The following is a 22,564-nucleotide window of genomic DNA, read 5'->3' on the forward strand; positions in this document are numbered from 1 at the left end:
AGCATGTTGGGTTACGAAAGCTGTATATGAGCGAGCGTTATTCTGTTGGAAAACACCCCTGGAATGCCTTTCATTCTAGGTGCTTCGATTTGGAAGCACGCGACTACTACGGTCGCACGTTCGAATCCTGCCTCGGTCATGGATGTAGCTGATGTCCTTAGGTTAGTTAGGTTTGAGTAGTTCTAAGTCCTAGGGGACTGATGAACTCAGATGTTAAATCCCCTAGTGCTCAGAGCCATTTGAACCAATGCCGTTCATGAATAGCAGCACAACAGCCCGAATCACCAGACTGACAGACAAATTTAGAATCTTGTTGCGTCTAGCAGGCAGACAGATTGGTTGCAGGCTCTCAATTGGCCTCCTTGTAACAGACACACAACCATCATTGACATCGAGGCACAACCAGTTTTCAATAGAAAACACAACTGATCTCCGCTCTGACCTCCAATGAGCTCTCGCTTGACACCACTGAAGAGGCAGATGGCCGTGGTTTGTGGCCAGTGAAATGCACGCTACAGGACGTCTGGATCGGAGCTGTCCTTGAAGTAACCGATTTGTAACAGTTCGTTGTGTCAGTATGGTGTCAACTGCTGCTGAAATTTATGCTGCAAAAGCATTACGATGCGCCAGAGCCATACACCGAACACCATGGTCTTCCCTCTCGGTAGTGCTGCGTGGCCGTCCGGAGCCGTGTCTTCCTGCGACCGTGCGTTCTCGTGATGGTTGCTGCCAGCAGTCACGTGCAGTGGCTACATTCCTGCCACGTCTTTCTGCAGTACCGCAGAGGGAACGTCCAGTTTCTCGTAGCCCTATTACACGATTTTATCCAAATTCAATGAGTCGTTGACAATGCCATTTTTGTCGTCTTAAACGCATTCTTGTATGACATCAACTCACCACGAACAGTCCAAAGGTATCTAACGCCCACGACCGTTACAACGTGTACTTAAAGCAAACTTGATTTGTATCCTGGTTTGGCGCTACAAGCCCCTCTCTTATGCGACTGGCACGAAATTTGAATACACATCATCTTTCAGATCTAGAAAGAGCCTACCAACTTCGGTTTATGCCACACAACAACTTCTTACTGTTAAGATTTTCTACCGTCAGTGTATGAGAGTTGCCTTCAAGTTTTCACATGCCAACATGACATGAAAGTCAAAATATCCACGGGTGTACTGCCGGTCTATAGTGTCCAACGGGCACAATATTTCGGCGATCAAACATGTCGCCATCATCAGGTGAACTGACGGACTGAGCTCCTGTGAACGTGCCGGCACGGAGATCCGTACGCTATGGCTGCTCAGGGGGAACTGGATTCGGTCGCGGCGGCGGCCGATTTAAATACCCTCCGCCCGCGGCGCGCTCCCTCCACCGTCCGCGCCCCGCGCCACGGTAGCGCGGTGGAACAGATTGCGACGGCGTCTGAGATTACGTCGGTGTGATGGCTCTGTCCGCCGTGGTCGTCACAACTATGCGTTTGCTCGATTTACTCTTGATTAACCCAATCGCTGGTTCCCAAGCCTTGCTAAGATTATAGCCACAGTCACGGTTTATGAGGTCGTCATTGGTGCGAATTTCGATAGCCTCTCTAACACGCTGTCCCAGTATCTCAACGTCTGTACCAGAATCCTCGTGCGGTCATACTCCATAGCGTGATTTTCCGACAAACAATGTTCAGCGACCGCCGACTTGCTCGGATACATCAGTCGAGTGTGCCTCTGGTGTTCACGGCATCGATCCTCGACGGTACGCATCGTCAACCAACATACGACTTGCCACATTGACACGGAATCTGGTACACGCCGGCCTTCCTCAAACCGAGGTCATCTTTGGCGCTCCCCACCAGTGCACGAGTTTTATTCGGAGGACAAAACACAGTTCCAACCCGGTGTTTCTTCAGAATGCGGGCGATTTTCCCCGAGAGTGCGCCTGTGTATGGAATAAATGCAGTGCCTACCTCCTCCCTCGTGACTTCATCCATCTCAACAGATTGTGCTGCAGTGGTTGGGCGGAGAGCACGTTGGATCTGCCACTCTGAGTACCCATTCTTTCGAAACACAGTTCTCAGATGTTCCAATTCCTGGGGTAGACTCTCTGTGTCAGAGATAGTGCGCTCCCTATGTACTAGAGTTTTAAGTACCCCATTCCTCTGTGAAGGGTGGTGGCAGCTGTCTGCGTGCAAATACAGATCAGTGTGTGTTGTCTTTCGATACACCCCATGACCTAGGGTGCCGTCAGCCCTTCTCCTAACCAAGACGTCAAGGAAAGGTAATTTACCCTCCGTTTCAGTCTCCATAGTGAATTTGATGTTGGGGTGTATGGAGTTTAGATGTGTAAGGAAGTCAAGGAGTTTATCCATACCATGTGGCCAGATGACGAACGTGTCGTCCACGTAACGGAAAAAGCAAGTAGGTTCCCATTCGGATGACGACAGGGCTTCCTCCTCGAAGTTCTCCATGTACAAATTCGCTACCACCGGTGAGAGTGGGCTACCCATGGCGACTCCCTCCGTTTGTTCGTAGTATTCTCCATTAAAAAGAAAATACGTGGAAGTCAAGACATGCTTAAAAAGTTCGGTGGTATTCTCGTCAAACCTCTGGTGGAAGTCGAGCTGCAACCTGTTCAACAGCACTAACAATTTCTGCGACCGGAGTGAACTTGTTAGTGCCTTGATAGCTTCAGGTTGGATGAGTCAGATATCATGGTGAGTTTTGACGTCGTTTCCTTGTTTACGAGGGTACCCCTGCGAGAGTCGCTAGAGTTGATTGGTCAGAGGTTTGACGAGAATACCACCGAACTTTTTAAGCATGTCTTGACTTCCACGTATTTTCTCTTTAATGGAGAATACTACGAACAAACGGAGGGAGTCGCCATGGGTAGCCCACTCTCACCGGTGGTAGCGAATCTGTACATGGAGAACTTCGAGGAGGAAGCCCTGTCGTCATCCGAATGGAAACCCACTTGCTTTTTCCGTTACGTGGACGACACGTTCGTCATCTGGCCACATGGTATGGATAAACTCCTTGACTCCCTTACACATCTAAACTCCATACACCCCAACATCAAATTCACTATGGAGACTGTAACGGAGGGTAAATTACCTTTCCTTGACGTCTTGGTCAGGAAAAGGGCTGACGGCACCCTAGGTCATGGGGTGTATCGAAAGACAACACACACTGATCTGTATTTGCACGCAGACAGCTGCCACCACCCTTCACAGAGGAATGGGGTACTTAAAATCTAGTACATAGGGAGCGCACTATCTCTGACACAGAGAGTCTACCCCAGGAATTGGAACATCTGAGAACTGTGTTTCGAAAGAATGGGTACTCAGAGTGGCAGATCCAACGTGCTCTCCGCCCAACCACTGCAGCACAATCTGTTGAGATGGATGAAGTCACGAGGGAGGAGGTAGGCACTGCATTTATTCCATACACAGGCGCACTCTCGGGGAAAATCGCCCGCATTCTGAAGAAACACCGGGTTGGAACTGTGTTTTGTCCTCCGAATAAAACTCGTGCACTGGTGGGGAGCGCCAAAGATGACCTCGGTTTGAGGAAGGCCGGCGTGTACCAGATTCCGTGTCAATGTGGCAAGTCGTATGTTGGTTGACGATGCGTACCGTCGAGGATCGATGCCGTGAACACCAGAGGCACACTCGACTGATGTATCCGAGCAAGTCGGCGGTCGCTGAACATTGTTTGTCGGAAAATCACGCTATGGAGTATGACCGCACGAGGATTCTGGTACAGACGTTGAGATACTGGGACAGCGTGTTAGAGAGGCTATCGAAATTCGCACCAATGACGACCTCATAAACCGTGACTGTGGCTATAATCTTAGCAAGGCTTGGGAACCAGCGATTGGGTTAATCAAGAGTAAATCGAGCAAACGCATAGTTGTGACGACCACGGCGGACAGAGCCATCACACCGACGTAATCTCAGACGCCGTCGCAATCTGTTCCACCGCGCTACCGTGGCGCGGGGCGCGGACGGTGGAGGGAGCGCGCCGCGGGCGGAAGGTATTTAAATCGGCCGCCGCCGCGACCGAATCCAGTTCCCCCTGAGCAGCCATATCGTACGGATCTCCGAGCCGGCACGTTCACAGGAGCTCAGTCCGTCAGTTCACCTGACGATGGCGACATGTTTGATCGCCGAAATATTGTGCCCGTTGGACACTATAGACCGGCAGTACACCCGTGGATATTTTGATTATCAAATACGCCGGGAGAAACTCAAGAATCACATGACATGAAAGGTTCCAGATGTGTTATGATTAGTCTAAAGTAAACCAATCGCATGGGATTGTTGATGTTTGGACGACATAATGAATATTCCTTGACGTCTTGCCATGATTTTTCGCCTGGAAATCGTTCTACCATCTTCAGGTCAGTGTCGAACACTAGAGATCGCCATTGAAGTCGATAAATTTATACAAAAGTTTGGTGCGGAGAGTATTGCTCCATGGCCAGCCTCTTCGAATATTGATCAACTTCTGCACACAGCCGCCTGCGTTCTGATGATACTACATGCACACCTCTGTCGAATATTGTGAAAGAAAACATTTTATGCATAATAACTCGTCTAGGAGCATTTAATTTTATTAGGTTCACACCTGGATCTTAACTCCGCATTTAGAGGGAGGATATGCATGCAGAATCATCACTGCGTATTTGCCTGCGCGCCACAGTTAGAGCGTTATTAGAAAGGGCTCTAAATTCGGCAGATGGCGCTCATGCTGTGGTAGTCTATGCACCTGCACAACCGCACCAAGTTTTTGTATAGACTTGGCACCGTGCGCCAGCAGTCTCCTGTGTGACACACTCCTTTCAATATGGGTGGATGCCTTACAGGAGATTTCGTCGCCGTTCTAAACAGACAGTTTATAAAACCATCTAGAACGTCGAGTTCGCCACAACAGCTGGAGACAAGAAGAACCGCATTCCAGTTAAGAGTGTTGCTGCTACTGCACTTGTCGACGGACCTTGTGTCTTCTGTGGTTGTACACTTAATTTTAGTATCGACGTTAATGATACTTTTGATCATGGTAATGGTTGGCTCACTGTAGCCATTGTACGTGGAGGTACTGGAGTTCCTAACGTACCTGGATTTGAAAGTTTCGTTGATAGAGACATTATTGCCTATCGTACCTACCATATGGCAGAAGTTGCTAATAAAGACTTTGGCAAATCTGCTTGTATGTCGCCTTCTGCATTGTCTGTGCTGTAATCCCGAAACTTCGAAAAATAAAATAATATGTGAGTGCCAGCTGAGCGATTGGCATACCCCTAAAATGCTCCCAATAAGTAAATGCACATTTACGAGGGGCATTCAATAGTCATGAAAGACTTTTTTTCCTGCCATCTTCGGCTGAAGTAACGCAGAATTTTGTCGTGAAACATAGTGGAATATTCCTGCTTCAGCCCGAGCAGTTTCATGAAGTTCCGATAGGACGCGGTGCTCTTCGTAGCCTTCAATGTGACGTCTGTAACGTAGGTTTATTGCAAGCAGAGAATTGGTATTGAGTTTCTTCTAGCGGAAAACCAGAGCATAGCAGATACTCATGGGTGCTTGCGGAATATCTACGGAGACCTAACAATGAACAAAAGCACAGTAAGTCGTAGGGCGTCGTCTCGCGCCTGCCGATCGTCCTCATACAGCAATGACTCCTACAGTGTTGGAACGTGAAGACACTCTCATTCAAGGTGATAGACGGATCGCTATAAAACACTTCGTTGGATAATCGGCCCCTTGGAAGTCCGCGCACCAAGTAGCAGCTGACAAAGCTTCAATGGATGTTCTTCCTGATCCGCTCTACAGACCGGGTCTCGCATCTTCCGACTTCCATGCGTTTAGTCAAATGAAGGATGAACTCAGACGCAGTACATGGATGATTGGGAGGTTTTCATGCAGACAGACGTTGGTTCTGACGGTGACCAATAGAATGGTACCGAGCAGGCGTATAGGCCCACCCAATAAGATGGCGTGACGTCATGGCATTGAACCGAGTTTATGTCGATACAGGATGACAGTTATTAAACTATATTTAAAAAAAAAAAAAAAAAAAAAAAAAACTTGAGTTAGTGACAAGATACGGCGTTCACACAGTTTATTCAACATTTAAACGTCAAATATTCGGATTTAAGTTACGTCATGTTCGATATCCCTGCCATCATTGACCATGATGTGGCGTGTACAATTAGCGATATCTGCATGACCCGCTGAAATGTCGGAACATCGAAGCTGTCGATGACGTCCTGAATGGCTGTTTTCAGATCAGCAATGGTTTTGTGGTTATTGCTGTACACCTTGTCTTTAATGCAGTCCCACAAAAAGGAATCGCATGTGTTCAGAGCCGGAGAATATGGCACCCAATCGAGGCACGTGCCTGTGGATTCTGGGTACCCCAGAACCAGATGCGGTCCCCAAAATGCTTCTCCAGGACATCAAACACCCTCCTGCTTCGATGGTGTCGAGCTCCGTCTTGCATCAACCACATCTTGTAGAAATCAGGGTCACTTTGGAAAATGAGGATGAAATCCTATTCCAAAACCTGTGGTACCGTTCTTTAGTCTCCGTGCCATCATGGAATATCTCACCGATTATTTTGTAACTGGAAACTGGAGATCACATAGTCACCCGTTGAGGGTGAAGAGACTTCTCGATCGCGAAATGTGGATACTCAGTCCCACAAATGTGCCAATTTTGCTTATTGACAAACCTGTCCAAATGGAAGTGGATCTCGTCGTAAACCAAACCATCCAGCGCATACTAATTCCCATCAGGACCCGCGCCCAACCATGAAGTTTCATCGTCCTAATGCAAACCGTTCAGAGATTATGACGATTTTATTTCATGTAGTCCAATAATTGTCGCCCTGTAAATATGGTGTTGTAGCAGAAGAACGGTAAATACGATGGTGTATTGCAACCCTGAAGAACCATCATTCTTTCAGAAAAAAAGGGTGTTAGATTACTTATTGAACGCCCCTCGTAAAATAAACAAGGTTTCACGGTTAAATACAAAAGTATCAGTACCACATCTCACATGCGCAGATTAATGAAGGGAACCTTCAAACTACGACGGGAAAATAGTGGTCCCTGTAGCTGCTTTGTTTATTGCCAAAAGAATCAACATGATTTACCCACTGAATGAAATAAAACGGACTGCATATACTAAGTACAGCCTTGGCACTGGAGGGTGAAATCGTAAATGAACAAAATGAAACCATGTCGTGATAAGGCCAATAACTGTGAAAACGTTAGTGATTTAAAGAAAATGCCTCAGCATGGCATGAACGAACATAAGTATTTTCGGAAAAGAGCATGATGGGTGCACATAGCTGGCTGTGAAAATTATGCCTCCAAATTGAAAGTGAAATGAGACAATTTCAGAGACTTTATTGGTCTCATACAGATATGTATATAGACTGAAGCGGCAAGTGAAAATTTTTACCAAGGCCGGGAATCGATCCCGGGTCTCCTGCTTACCAGGTAGGTGCGGTATTCACGAAGAAACCTTAGTACAGCAGTTCACACCTCTCCACAGATAACTCTGTTACGCCTCCCTCTTCGATCCAAATTCTCACTGCTACCACAGTCTACTTCAAATTCACCCTTACACACTGTAGACTGGAAAAAGCAGTCAGAATTTGGATCGAGGAGGAAGGCGTGCCAGGGTAATCCGTGTAGTTGTGTGATCACTGTGCCAAGGTGGTTTAGTGTCTGATGCACTTGCCTAATAAGCAGGAGACCTGAGTCAGATTCTCGACCTAAGTACAAATTTTTCACTCGCTGCCTCAGTATATATACATAAAAATCCAAAACGAAACCCTGATATAAATTAACTAACTTCACATTCACCCATCTCGTTCGCTGCAATGGCAGCAAACGCTTATCACTTTTCAGCTGTGAGAGAATCGAAGACGGATGCAGTGGTGACTGAAAGTTCTGAGTTCGGCCTCTGCACTGTGATTTAGGTCAGAGAAATCTCGCTTTCTGCAGCAATCAGTGTCGTGGAACGAGTCTGTTGTCTACGATGTCCCCAAGTCTTTTCTGCCAGTGAACTCCCCAACTTTTCTGGTTCTGCCAATGTCAGACTCTTCACAGCGAAATGCTGCAGATCTTGTGAGCTCTCTCCAATGATAGTTTTGCAGACAAATTTAACGATTTCATACTTTTCTGGAATTTGTCATGGCTAAGCAATAAGGTATGGTGCCGGAATGAAGGCAGAAAATCTTTCCCAGTGCATGAAAAATTTTTCAGTACTGTCCAACCAAAAGCCCTGCACATCCAGAGGCGCAGGAACACGCCGCTTCTACCGACAAAATTACTGTGAATCAATCAGAAAATTCGTTACCAGAATTTGAACAAACATTTTATAAGAACTGACAGAGCTCAATGGCTCCGAAGTCTCGTATTTTCCGCTGGCCTTCGTGTTCAATAACAATAAACAAGGTTCAGGGTCAGAGAAAGAGAGAGAGACATGGACAGAAAGTGGGAGAAGGAGAAAACTAGGAACTGACAGAGATCAATGACTATGAAGTCTCATGTTTTCCCATGGCCTTCGTTTTCAATAACAATAAACAAGGTGAGAGAGAGAGAGAGAGAGAGAGAGAGAGAGAGAGAGAGAGAGACAGGGAGAGAGAGGCGAAGAGGACATGAGAAAGGCGAAGAGGACATGGACAGGAGTGGGAAAAGAAGAAAACTGACAGAGAGAGGGGGAAGGAGGAGACTGACAGACAAAGAGTGACTAGGAAGTGGAGAGAGATTTGGGGGCAGGAGGAGGAGGTGGTTAGTGAGAGTGAGAGGAGACGGAAAATAGAGGAGGAGGAGGTCGAGGATGAAGAGGTGGAGGTGGAGGTGGAGATTGATATAGGAAGGCTAGAGAAGACGATTAAATGGATTTGCAAATTGTGAATATGGACAACCATCAGGTGTAGAATGGAATGGCCAAAATGTAAATTTGAGCCGAGATTGGAATGGTGATATCGTCTTACCATTTGCCTATCTGTACACGACTGACAACCACACTCAAATTTACATTAGTCGCCAAACATGTGTCAACAACCTGTACCCGTATATCCATTACGTATATTCCCACACAGGTGAGCCATTTTACTTGAAAGTCGCTTGCCCAGTGTTGCTGGATAAATACAATTCTGGAAATTGAAATAAGAACACCGTGAATTCATTGTCCCAGGAAGAGGAAACTTTATTGACACATTCCTGGAGTCAGATACATCACATGATCACACTGACAGAACCACAGGCACATAGACACAGGCAACAGAGCATGCACAATGTCGGCACTAGTACAGTGTATATTCACCTCTCGCAGCAATGCAGGCTGCTATTCTCCCATGGAGACGATCGTAGAGATGCTGGATGTAGTCCTGTGGAACGGCTTGCCATGCCATTTCCACCTGGCGCCTCAGTTGGACCAGCGTTCGTGCTGGACGTGCAGACCGCGTGAGGCGACGCTTCATCCAGTCCCAAACATGCTCAATGGGGGACAGATCCGGTGATCTTGCTGGCCAGGATAGTTGACTTACACCTTCTAGAGCACGTTGGGTGGCACGGGATACATGCGGACGTGCATTGTCCTGTTGGAACAGCAAGTTCCCTTGCCGGTCTAGGAATGGTAGAACGATGGGTTCGATGACGGTTTGGATGTACCGTGCACTATTCAGTGTCCACTCGACGATCACCAGAGGTGTACGGCCAGTGTAGGAGATCGCTCCCCACACCATGATGCCAGGTGTTGGCCCTGTGTGCCTCGGTCGTATGCAGTCCTGATTGTGGCGCTCACCTGCACGGCGCCAAACACGCATACGACCATCATTGGCACCAAGGCAGAAGCGACTCTCATCGCTGAAGACGACACGTCTCCATTCGTCCCTCCATTCACGCCTGTCGCGACACCACTGGAGGCGAGCTGCACGATGTTGGGGCGTGAGCGGAAGACGGCCCAACGGTGTGCGGTACCGTAGCCCAGCTTGATGGAGACGGTTGCGAATGGTCCTCGCCGATACCCCAGGAGCAACAGTGTCCCTAATTTGCTGGGAAGTGGCGGTGCGGTCCCCTACGGCACTGCGTAGGATCCTACGGTCTTGGCGTGCATCCGTGCGTCGCTGCGGTCCGGTCCCAGGTCGACGGGCACGTGCACCTTCCGCCGACCACTGGCGACAACATCGATGTACTGTGGAGACCTCACGCCCCACGTGTTGAGCAATTCGGCAGTACGTCCACCCGGCCTCCCGCATGCCCACTATACGCCCTCGCTCAAAGTCCGTCAACTGCACATACGGTTCACGTCCACGCTGTCGCGGCATGCTACCAGTGTTAAAGACAGCGATGGAGCTCCGTATGCCGCGGCAAACTGGCTGATACTGACGGCGGCGGTGCACAAATGCTGCGCAGATAGGGCCATTCGACGGCCAACACCGCGGTTCCTGGTGTGTCCGCTGTGCCGTGCGTGTGATCATTGCTTGTACAGCCCTCTCGCAGTGTCCGGAGCAAGTATGGTGGGTCTGACACACCGGTGTCAATGTGTTCTTTTTTCCATTTCCAGGAGTGTACAATATTGCAGTGCCTGTGTTATACCGAATACGACGCAATGCGGCGACTACAGCTGTTGTCAATTACATATATTGTGGTCTAGGGGTAGCGTCTTTGATTCATAATCGAAACGGCTTCGGTCCCGGGTTCGATCCACGCCACTGTCTAAATTTTGATAAATAATAAGCATTGGCGGCTGAAGACTTCCGGCATAAGAAGTCAGCCTTGTCAAAGAGGGCGGAGGAGCGGAAAGAGGTTCAGGGCACTCTCTTATCCTAGGTGTGGGAAATTGCCTCTAAAGGCGGAAAAATCAGCAATGATCAACGACATGAGGATGCAGAAGGCAATGGAAACCACTGCATAAAAGACACGTAACGTGTATCCACAGGACATGTGGCCTGTAGTTGAAAAAGTGTCATGATGATCTCTCCATTGGCAAAAGATTCCGGAATAGTCCCCCATTCGGATATTCGGGAGGGGACTGCCAAGGGGGAGGTTACCATGAGAAAAAGACTGAATAATCAACGAAAGGATAATGTTCTACGAGTCTGGGCGTGGAATGTCAGAAGCTTGAACATGGTAGGGAAACTAGAAAATCTGAAAAGGGAAATGCAAAGGCTCCATCTAGATATAGTAGGGGTCAGTGAAGTGAAGTGGAAGGAAGACAAGAATTTCTGGTCAGATGAGTATCGGGTAATATCAACAGCAGCAGAAAATGGTATAACAGGTGTAGGATTCGTTATGAATAGGAAGGTAGGGCAGAGGGTGTGTTACTGTGAACAGTTCAGTGACCGGGTTGTTCTAATCAGAATCGACAGCAGACCAACACCGACAACGATACTTCAGGTATACATGCCGACGTCGCCAGCTGAAGATGAACAGATAGAGAAAGTGTATGAGGATATTAAAAGGGTAATGCAGTATGTAAAGGGGGACGAAAATCTAATAGTTATGGGCGACTGGAATGCAATTGTAGGGGAAGTAGTAGAAGAAAAGGTTACAGGAAAATATGGGCTTCGGACAAGGAATGAAAGAGGAGAAAGAAAATTGAGTTCTGTAACAAGTTTCAGCTAGTAATAGCGAATACTCTGTTCAAGAATCACAAGAGAAGGAGGTATATTTGGAAAAAGCCGGGAGATACGGGAAGATTTCAGTTAGATAACATCATGCTCAGACAGAGATTCCGAAATCAGACACAGGATTGTAAGGCGTACCCAGGAGCAGATATAGACTCAGATCACAATATAGTAGTGATGAAGAGTAGGAAGAAGTTCAAGACATTAGTCAGGAAGAATCAATACGCTAAGAAGTGGGATACGGAATTTCTAAGGAATGACGAGATACGTATGAAGTTCTCTAACGCTATAGATACAGCAATAAGGAATAGCGTAGTAGGCAGCACAGTTGAAGAGGAATGGACATCTCTAAAAAGGGTTATCACAGAAGTTGGGAAGGAAAACATAGGAACAAAGAAGGTAGCTGCGAAGAAACCATGGGTAACAGAAGAAATACTTCAGTTCATCGATGAAAGGAGGAAGTTCAAACATGTTCCGGGAAAATCAGGAATACAGAAATACAGGTCGCTGAGGAATGAAATAAATAGGAAGTGCAGGGAAGCTAAGACGAAATGGCTGCAGGAAAAATGTGAAGACATCGAAAAAGATATGATTGGCGGAAGGACAGACTCAGCATACAGGAAAGTCAAAACAACCTTTGGTGGCATTAAAAGCAACGGTGGTAACATCAAGAGTGCAACGGGAATTCCACTGTTAAATGCAGAGGAGAGAGCAGATAGGTGGAAAGAATACATTTAAAGCCTCTATGAGGGTATAGATTTGTCTGATGTGATAGAAGAAGAAACAGGAGTCGATTCAGAAGAGATAGGGGATCCAGTATTAGAATCGGAATTTAAAAGAGCTTTGGAGGACTTACGGTCAAATAAGGCAGAAAGGATAGATAACATTCCATCAGAATTTCTAAAATCATTAGGGGAAGTGGCAACAAAACGACTATTCACGTTGGTGTGTAGAATATATGAGTCTGGCGACATACCATCTGACTTTCGGAAAAGCATCATCCACACAATTCCGAAGAGGGCAAGAGCTGACAAGTGCGAGAATTATCGCTCAATCAGCTTAACAGCTCATGCATTGAAGCTGCTTACAAGAGTAATATACAGAAGAATGGAAAAGAAAATTGAGAATGCGCTAGGTGACGATCAGTTTGGCTGTAGAAAAAGTGAAGGCACGAAAGAGGTAATTCTGACGTTACGGCTAATAATGGAAACAAGGCTAAAGAAAAATCAAGACATGTTCATAGGATTTGTCGACCTGGAAAAAGCGTTCGACAATATAAAATGGTGCAAGCTGTTCGAGATTCTGAAAAATGTAGGGTAAGCTATAGGGAGAGACGGGTCATATACAATATGTACAACAACCAAGAGGGGATAATAAGAGTGGACGATCAAGAAGGAAGTGCTAGTATTAAGTAGGGTGTAAGACAAGGGTGTAGCCTTTCGCCCCTACTCTTCAATATGTACATCGAGAAAGCAATGATGGAAATAAAAGAAAGGTTCAGGAGTGGAATTAAAATATAAGGTGAAAGGATATCAATGATACGATTCGCTGATGACATTGCTATCCTGAGTGAAAGTGAAGAAGAATTAAATGATTTGCTGAGCGGAATGAACAGTCTAATGAGTACACAGTATGGTATGAGAGTAAATCGAAAAAAGACGAAGGTAATGAGAACAGCGACCAACTTAACATAAGGATTGATGGTCACGAAGTCAATGGATTTAAGGAATTCTGCTACCTAGGCAGTAAAATAACCAATGACGGACGGAGCAAGGAGGACATCAAAAGAAGACTCGCTATGGCAAAAAAGGCATTTCTGGCCAAGAGAAGTCTACTAATATCAAATACCGGCCTTAATTTGAGAAAGAAATTTCTGAGGATGTACGTCTGGAGTACAGCATTGTATGGTAGTGAAACATGGACTGTGGGAAAACCGGAACAGAAGAGAATCGAAGCATTTGAGATGTGGTGCTATAGACGAATGTTGAATATTAGGTGGACTGATAAGGTAAGGAATGAGGAGGTTCTACGCAGAATCGGAGAAGAAAGGAATATGTGGAAAACACTGATAAGGAGAAGGCACAGGATTATAGGAGGGAGCTGTAGAGGGCAAAAACTGTAGAGGAAGACAGAGATTGGAATACGTCAAGCAAATAATTGAGGACGTATGTTGCAAGTGCTACTCTGAGATGAAGATGTGAGCACAGGAAAGGAATTCGTGGCGGGCCGCATCAAACCAGTCAGTAGACTGCCGAAAAAAAAAAAAAAAAACAGTTGCCAGTTCCGAATATGGACAACCACGAGCTGGTTAATGTGATTTAAACTCTCAGTGCCGTTCAGCGGGAGTTGTCAGTTTTATTTGGCTCGCAAACATAGTTTCTTTACGAAAATGGACGCGCGTAAATTAGCTGCGTTAACTACATTACAGATTACCGATAAGGAGAGGAGAAAATTGCATAGGGGGTTCTGGATTCGTCCGTTGCATGAACAACGAATTGCTGGCCTAGGACCACTACATAATCCTGTACAATGATCTGAGATACATTATAGTAGAAGTTATGCATTAACCCGATTTCATTATCGGTTTTGAATGGAATATAGTTAAGTTGTCGTGCGTAATGTCAGTGTGCAGATGCATAATATCCATATTCGCGATATGCATTGACTAGAAACACTCTGAAGGAACGAACTTCATCACACAGATTTCATCGTTTCATTCGAATGGAAGAGGAAATTTTTTTAAGTTGCTCACCATCATTTAAGAAGATATTTACCGGAAAGGTACAAACATGAGACAGTCCATAAACCCGTAGTTAGAAATATACATTTTACAGAAAGTGTCGTAATAGCAGAAACTTCCAACTTGAGTTTACTTTCTGACGCAGACTCGCAGTCACGTTAAGATTTCTGGTACTGGGGGAACGACTCAGTCATTAGCCTTTGCAACAAGAGTTGCAGCTAATAAACTATTTATAATAAATGAGATGCACGTTTGAGATAATATTTCTACTAAATAAATGATGAAGACCCAGAATTTTTAGAAGACACATGACGAAAAATGAACTTTAGGATGGAGGTGGACGCGAAGCTGCTACTTTTCTTTTCAGCGCTCATAGCTCACGACGGTATTGTCTGCGCTATAACTAATGCGTGGGTGTCTGCCCTCTTCAGTGGCATAGACTTTGTAAAATACTGTATCTCCGAATCCCATTGTTTGATATGTAACACAAATCGTACCAAAAAGACACATTTTAATAGATCATCATTGTGCCTTGGCTTTGAAACGGTATAATTTCACAGCCTACGAATTATAATATTAAAAACATCGACTAAAGAAAGTATTCACCTACAGGTAAGCAGTTTCCTGTCATTTTATTATAGCAAATAGTTGTTGCTGTGGTTGTTGCTGTTGTGGTCTTTAGTCCTGATACTGGTTTGATGCAGCTCTCCATGCTACTCTACCCTGAGCAACCTTCTTCATCTCCCAGTACCTACTGCAGCCTACATCCTTCTACATCTGCTTAGTCAAGATGTGCCACAAACTCCTCTTCTCCCCAATTCTGTTCAATATCTCCTCATTAGTTATATGATCTACCCATCTGATCTTCAGCATTCTTCCGTAGCACCACATTTCGAAAGCTTCTATTCTCTTCTTGTCTAAACTATAGCATAGTTTCGGAAATATCCCCTGTTTGCCGATGCTTTGAAACGACTTACATTCCTACCACGTAATCTATGAGAAAGGAAACCCACCAAATACCATGTTTAACGCCATGAACTACGGCGGCTCCGATGTTTTGCTTGTGACGGAAAACGATGTCGTATCTCATTGATCTATGGTTCAAATGGCTCTGAACACTATGGGACTTAACAACTCATGTAATCAGTCCCCTAGAACTTAGAACGACTTAAACCCAGCTAACCTAAAGACATCACACACATCCATGCCAGAGGCAGGATTCGACCCTGCGAGCGTAGCGGTCGCGCGGTTCCATACTGAAGCGCCGAGGACCGCTCGGCCACACCGGCCAACCACATTCTATGTTTTACGCTCTGCAGTGTAGTGCAACGTGGATTTCCAAGCTGTGACGTCACCGGCTCCTGGTCGAGGTGGGTTTTCGCTTCCCATGAGAGGGTGTGGATTATGGTAGCAGCGGCAATTTGGCCTTCTCCAGACATTACGGAAGATACTAAAAAGTTTCAGATAGATTATATAATGGTAAGACAGAGATTTAGTAACCAGATTTTAAATTGTAAGACATATACAGGGGCAGATATGAACTTGACCATAATCTATTGGATATTAACTGTAGATTAAAACTGAAGAAACTGCAAAAAGGTGGGAATTTAAGGAGATGGGATCTGAAAAAACTGATTAAAACAAGAGGTTTTACAGAGTTTCAGGGAGAGCATAAGGGAACAATTGTCACAAATGGGGGAAAGAAATACAGTAGAAGAAGAATGGGTAGCTCTGAAGGATAAAGTAGTGAAGGCAGCAGAAGATAAAGTAGATAAAAAGGCGAGGGCTAGTAGAAATCCTTGGGTAACAGAAGAGATACTAAATTTAATTGATGAAACGAGAAAATATAAAAATGCAGTAAATGTAGCAGGCAAAAAGAAATACAAACGTCTCAAAAATGAGATCGACAGGAAGTGCAAAATGGCTAAGCAGGGATGGCTAGAGGACAAATGTAAGGATGTAGAGGCTTATCTCATGAGGGGTAGGATAGATACTGCCAACAGGAAAATTAAAGAGACCTTTGGAGAAAAGAGAACCACTTGCATGAATATCGAGAGCTCAGTTGGAAACGCAGTTCTAAGCAAAGAAGGGAAAGCAGAAAGGTGGAAGGAGTATATAGAGGGTCTATACAGGGGCGATGTTCTTGAGGGCAATATTATGGAAATGGAAGAGGAGGTAGATGAAGACGAAATGGGAGATATGATACTGCGTGAAGATTTTGACAGAGCACTGAAAGACCTTAATTGAAACAAGGCCCCAGGAGTAGGCAACATTCCATTAGAACTACTGACAACCTTGGGAGAGGCAGCCCTGACAAAACTCTACCACCTGAAGAGCTAGATGTATGAGACAGGAGAAATTCCCTCAGACTTCAAGAAGAATATAATAATTCCAATCTCAAAGAAAGCAAGTGTTGACATATGTGAAAATTACCGAACAATCAGTTTAATAAGTCACAGTTGCAAAATACTAACGAGAATTCTTCACAGTCGAATGGAAAAACTGGTAGAAGCCGACCTCGGGGAAGATCAGTTTGGATTCCGCAGAAATGTTGGAACACGTGATGCAATACTGGCCCTACGACTTATCTTAGAAGAAAGATTAAGGAAAGGCAAACCTACGTTTCTAGCATTTGTAGACTTAGAGAAAGCTTTTGACAATGTAGACTGGAATACTCTCTTTCAAATTGTAAAGGTGGCAGGAGCAAAATACAGGGAGCGAAAGACTATTTACAATTTGTACAGAAACCAGATGGCAGTTATAAGAGTCGAGGGTTGGGAAGGGAGAGAGACAGGGTTGTAGCCTCTCCCCTTCGCTATTCAATCTGTATATTGAGCAAGCAGTAAAGGAAACGAAAGAAAAGTTCGGAATAGGTATTAAAATCCATGGAGAAGAAGTAAAAACTTTGAGGTTCGCCGACGACATTATAATTATATCAGAGACAGGAAAGAACTTGGAAGAGCATTTGAACGGAATGGATAGTGTCTTGAAAGAAGGGTATAAGATGAATATCAACAAAAGCAAAACAAGGATAATGGAAGGTAGTCGAATTAAGTCGGGAGATGCTGAGGGAATTAGATTAGGAAATGACGCACTTAAAGTAGTAAAGGAGTTTTGCTATTTGGGGAGCAAAATAACTGCCGATGGTCGAAGTAGAGAGGATATAAAATGTAGACTGGCAATGGGAAGGAAAGCGTTTCTGAAGAAGAGAAATTTGTTAACATCCAGTATTGACTGAAATGTCAGGAAGTCGTTTCTGAAAGTATTTGTATGGAGTGTAGCCTTGTATGGAAGTGAAAAATTGACGGTAAATAGCTCAGACAAGAAGAGAATAGAAGCTTTCGAGATGTGGTGCTACAGTAGAATGCTGAAGATTAGATGGGTAGATCACATTACTAATTTGGTGGTGTTGAATAGAACTGGAGAGAAGAGGAGTTTGTGGCACAACTTGAATAGAAAAAGTGATCGGTTGGTAGGACATGGTCTGAGGCATCAAGGGATCACCAGTTTAGTACTGGAGGGCAGTGTGGAGGGTAAAAATCGTAGAGGGGGACCGAGAGATGAATACACTAAGCAGATTCAGAGGGATGGAGGCTGGAGTAGGTACTGGGAGATGAAGAGGCTTGCACAGGATAGAGTAGCATAGAGAGCTGCATCAAACAAATCTCAGTACTAAAGACCACAATAACAACAACAACGGAAGATCCGAGTGGACAAACGAGAAGAAACGTTTGAAAGGAGGGCCGATAACGGAAACGAGCAGATGTCGCAGAAGCTTTGCGCGGTTTCGACAGGAACCACTGATCCCGGGCCTCCTCTGGGGCGCTGTGGAGGCCCTGGAGGACCTCCGCCGGCCCAGAAGAGCGGCCACAGCGCGCCCGCCGCCTCCCTCCGCCAGGCTGTCAGCCGGCCGCGCCCTCTGGTATGGATCCGACTCCACCTCCCGCGCCAGACGGGCCTCCTATTGCTATGAATGTGTAATTACCCAAAACCGAATGCCGTGTCCGTCAGAGGAGCTGGCTCCGGCCGGGGGGAGGGCGCACAGGGAAATTAGAAAGAGCCGTTTTGATTGGCAGCCGTGAGCGGCGGCTTAACCACTCTTCCCCGGCGAGCGGGCGTGGTCCCTGGAGGCAGCCCACTCTAGCCACTGAAGGTGCAGCCGGACCCTGTATCACATGTGTCCAGCAGCTGCGTCCGGGGCCGTCCAAACTGGAAGCTCACCAGCTGCATAATCGTTTCTGTTGTTGTTAAGCTTCCTACACGAAAGGTGAAAGGAATATACAGAGAGTCTATACAAGGGAGATGAACTTGAAGGCAACACAACAGAAAGGGATGAGGACCGAGAGGAAGGGAGATATGGTACTGTGAAAAGAATTTGACAGAACACTGAAAGACCTAAGTCGAAACAAAATCAAGGGAGTAGACGACATTCCGTCAGAAGTACTAATAGCTTTATGAGAGCCAGACATGACCAACTTAGATTAGATTACATTAGATTAGATTTTCGTTGCATAGATGGTGCTGAGGAGATCCTCGTCGATGTGGAACATGTCAATTCTTTTTTTAAGCTGAATTAAAGTATGAATATATACAATACATCATTTGTTTCTATTAAAACATTCGTCAATGGAGTAGAAGGAGTTGGCCACTAGTAAGTCTTTCAGGTTCCTTTTAAACTGGTCTTTATTTGTAACTAAATTTTTTTTTTTGTTTGCTGTCAAATTATTGAAGATGAGTGTTCCTCAGTAGTGGACCTCTTTTTGAACTAAAGTAAGTGCTTTTAAGTCCTTGTGCAGATCATTTTTGTTCCTGGTATTGTATGTATGAACTGAGCCGTTTGTTGGAAAAATAGATATATTATTTAGGACAAATTACATTAAGGAGTAAATATACTGAGAGGCAGTAGTTAGTGTACCCAGTTCTTTGAAGAGGTTTCTACATGACGTCCGTGAATTTGAATTTACTCCACAAACAATGCGTATTACACGCTTTTGTACTCTGAAAACTTTTGTTTGACTTGAAGAGTTACCCCAAAATATTATACCATACGGCATTATGGAATGAAATTAGGCAAAGTATGCAAGCTTTTTCATTTTTATGTCGCCTATGTCAGCTAACACTCGAATTGCAAATATAGATTTGTTAAAGCGTTTTTGCAGTTCTGTGGCGTGCTGCTCCCAACTGAATTTATTATCAAGTTGTAATCTCATGAATTTAAGACTGTCAACCTCTTCTATCTGCTTTTCTTCATACTTTATGCATATGCCGGGTGGAAACCTCTTACAGGTTCTGAATTGCATATAGTGAGTCTTTTCGAAGTTTAATGTCAGTGAGTTGGCTTTAAACCATTCCTAAATATCCATGAAAATATCATTAGCAGATCTTTCTAGATCTACACTCAACATACTATTTATTGCAATACTTGTGTCATCTGCAAACAAAACGAACTCTGCTTCTGGCAGTGTAACTGATGAGAGATCATTAATGTACACAAGAAAAAGCAATGGCCCTGAGATGGATCCTTGTGGGACACCACATGTCATTTCTTCCCATTCTGATGATAACTGATGACTTAATTCACTAGTCCCTTACACTGACACTATTCCATACGAAGTGCAAAATGTATGAGACTGGCGAAATACCGTCAGACTTCAAGGGGAATTTAATAATCCCAATTCCAAAAAAAGCAGCTTCTGATTTGTCTGAATATTACCGAACTATGAACTTACTATGTCAAAGTTGCATAATACTAACACGAATTCTTTGTAGAAGAATTAGAATACTGGTAGAAGACTACTTTGGGGAAGACCAATTTGGATTCCAGAGAAATGTAAGAACATGAGAGGCAATACTAACCCTACCAATACTCTTTGAAGATAGGTGTATGGCATTTGTAATCTGAGAGAAAGCTTTTCACAATATTGTCTGGAATGTACTCTTTGAGATTCTGAAGGTAGCAGAGGTAAGCTACATGTAGTGAAAAGCTATTTACAACTTGCACAGAAACCAGACGACATTTATAAGAGTCGATGAACATGAAAGGTAAGCACTGGTTGAGAAGAAATTGAAATTTGAGCGAGCAGTAAAGGACAACAAAGAAAAATCTGGAGTAAGAATTAAAGTTCTGGGAAAAGAAATAAAAACATTGAGGTTTGCTGATGACATTGTAATTCTGTCTAGGGTAGCAAAGAACTTGGAAGAGCAGCTGAATGAATGGATACTGTTTTGAAAGTAGGATGCAAGATGAACATTGTCAAAAGCAAAACAAGAGTAATGGCATCTCGCGGAATTAAATTAGATGATGCTAAGGAAAATAGATTAGGGAACGAGACACTTGAAGTACTAGATTGATTTTGCTATTTGGACACAAAAATAACTGATATGGTCGAAGTATAGAGGATATAAAGTGTAGTCTGGCATTGGCAAGGAAAGCATTTCTGAAGAAGAAAAATTTGTTAGGTACTCTTTTCTGAAAGTATTTGTATTGAGTGTACCGACATGGACGACATACAATGTATGCAAGAAACCAATAAAAAACTTTTGAAATATGTTGCTACAGGAGGATGCTGAAGAATAGATGGGAAGATCGCGTAGCCAATAAGGTACTCAACACAACTGAGGAGACTAAAAATTTGTGGCACTAATTGACTAAAAGAAGGGTTCTGATGACAGGGGGGGGGGGGGGGGTTGATTTGGTCGAAGACACCAAACAGCGAGGTCATCGATCTCATCGGAGTAGGGAAGGAAGTCGGCCGTGCTCTTTGAAAGGAACAATCCCGGCATTTGCCTGAAGCGATTTAGGGAAATCGCAGAAAACATCAATCAGGATAACCGGACGCGCGACTGAACCGACGTCCTCTCGAATGCGAGTCCAGTGTGAAAATCAATGCGCCACCTCGCTCGGTGCCAAGTTAGTACCGGAGGAAGTTAGCAGGTGTGCAAATCGTAGAGGAAGACCAAGAGATGAATATAGTATGCAGACTCAGAAGTATGTAGGTTACAGTAGGTCTTCGAAGGTGAAGAGGCTTGTGCAGGATAGGGTAGCTTGGAGGGCTGTATGAAACTGGTCTCTGACTGAAGGCCACAACAAGAACATCGATAAACACGTCTGGCGTTTCAGAAGACATACAAAAGATAGACACATATCACTCCCATAAGGCATTACTCACATACGAAGTGCTCAATATGCCCATAGTTTGTGAGGTTGCACACGTCAATATGAACTTCAAATTCATAGGCCTCTGACATGAACTGTCTGGTAAGGTTCGACAGCGACATACTTTCAAAATATGTTTATTGGGTCGCCTATCTACACGCGCGAACTAATACGGAATACATCATTTTCTGCATGTTTTGACACTCCTGTCTCCTAGAGCGACTACTCTATGCCGTGTATCACGAACCGGAACTTGGAGAGGTGCCCTAGCCCCTGGTCTATATCATTTTTCTTTATGACTTGTAGTTTTCATGGAGTGGTCTTCTGAAATCGGAAGTGCTTACGACGGATCTCGTATTTACTTAACATTTGGGGACTTGGCCCATTGACGACTAGGGAAGCTCACATTCATTAGTCGTATTTTTTGCTAACTATGATAGTATCTACTAATTGAGGTAGTTTCAACCACGAGAGGCGACCTGTGGCAGCAAAACATCATATTGCATCATAAAAGTAAATGCGCTTGCCACATGCTGCTTTATTAAAACTGATTACCAATTTCGGCTTTACAGCCACAATAAAATTTAACAATGAAAGCAGTATCACATAGGCATGCAATCAACACATAATTTGTATTGATTACGTGTCTGTCTATTGGTGCACAATGATGGGCGCACAGCCGAAACTGGTAATCAGTTTTAATAAAGCAGCTTGTAACGAAGACATCCACTTGTACAATCTAATGACTGTATACCTGACAAAATTGATCACAGGTAGATTCTCTTTACAAATTATATATTATCAATGAGGCGAAAACTTGAAGTGAGAATTTCATTTCAAATAGTCTTTCGTGCCTACTCTTTCGAGGTCACACACGACCAGTTTTGATATCACAGCTACTTCGGTTTGGAGCTCCATTACCCAAGAAAACATATTAACAATCTACTCTGAGTTATTTAAAGTGAGGTCGATTTGTTGCTCGTATCACTCGTTGTTGCTAAACTTTACAGTCGATCACTACCTGTCAAT

Source organism: Schistocerca gregaria, chromosome 8 (genome assembly GCF_023897955.1).
Source record: "Schistocerca gregaria isolate iqSchGreg1 chromosome 8, iqSchGreg1.2, whole genome shotgun sequence".
In the NCBI taxonomy this organism is placed as follows: Eukaryota; Metazoa; Arthropoda; class Insecta; order Orthoptera; family Acrididae; genus Schistocerca; species Schistocerca gregaria.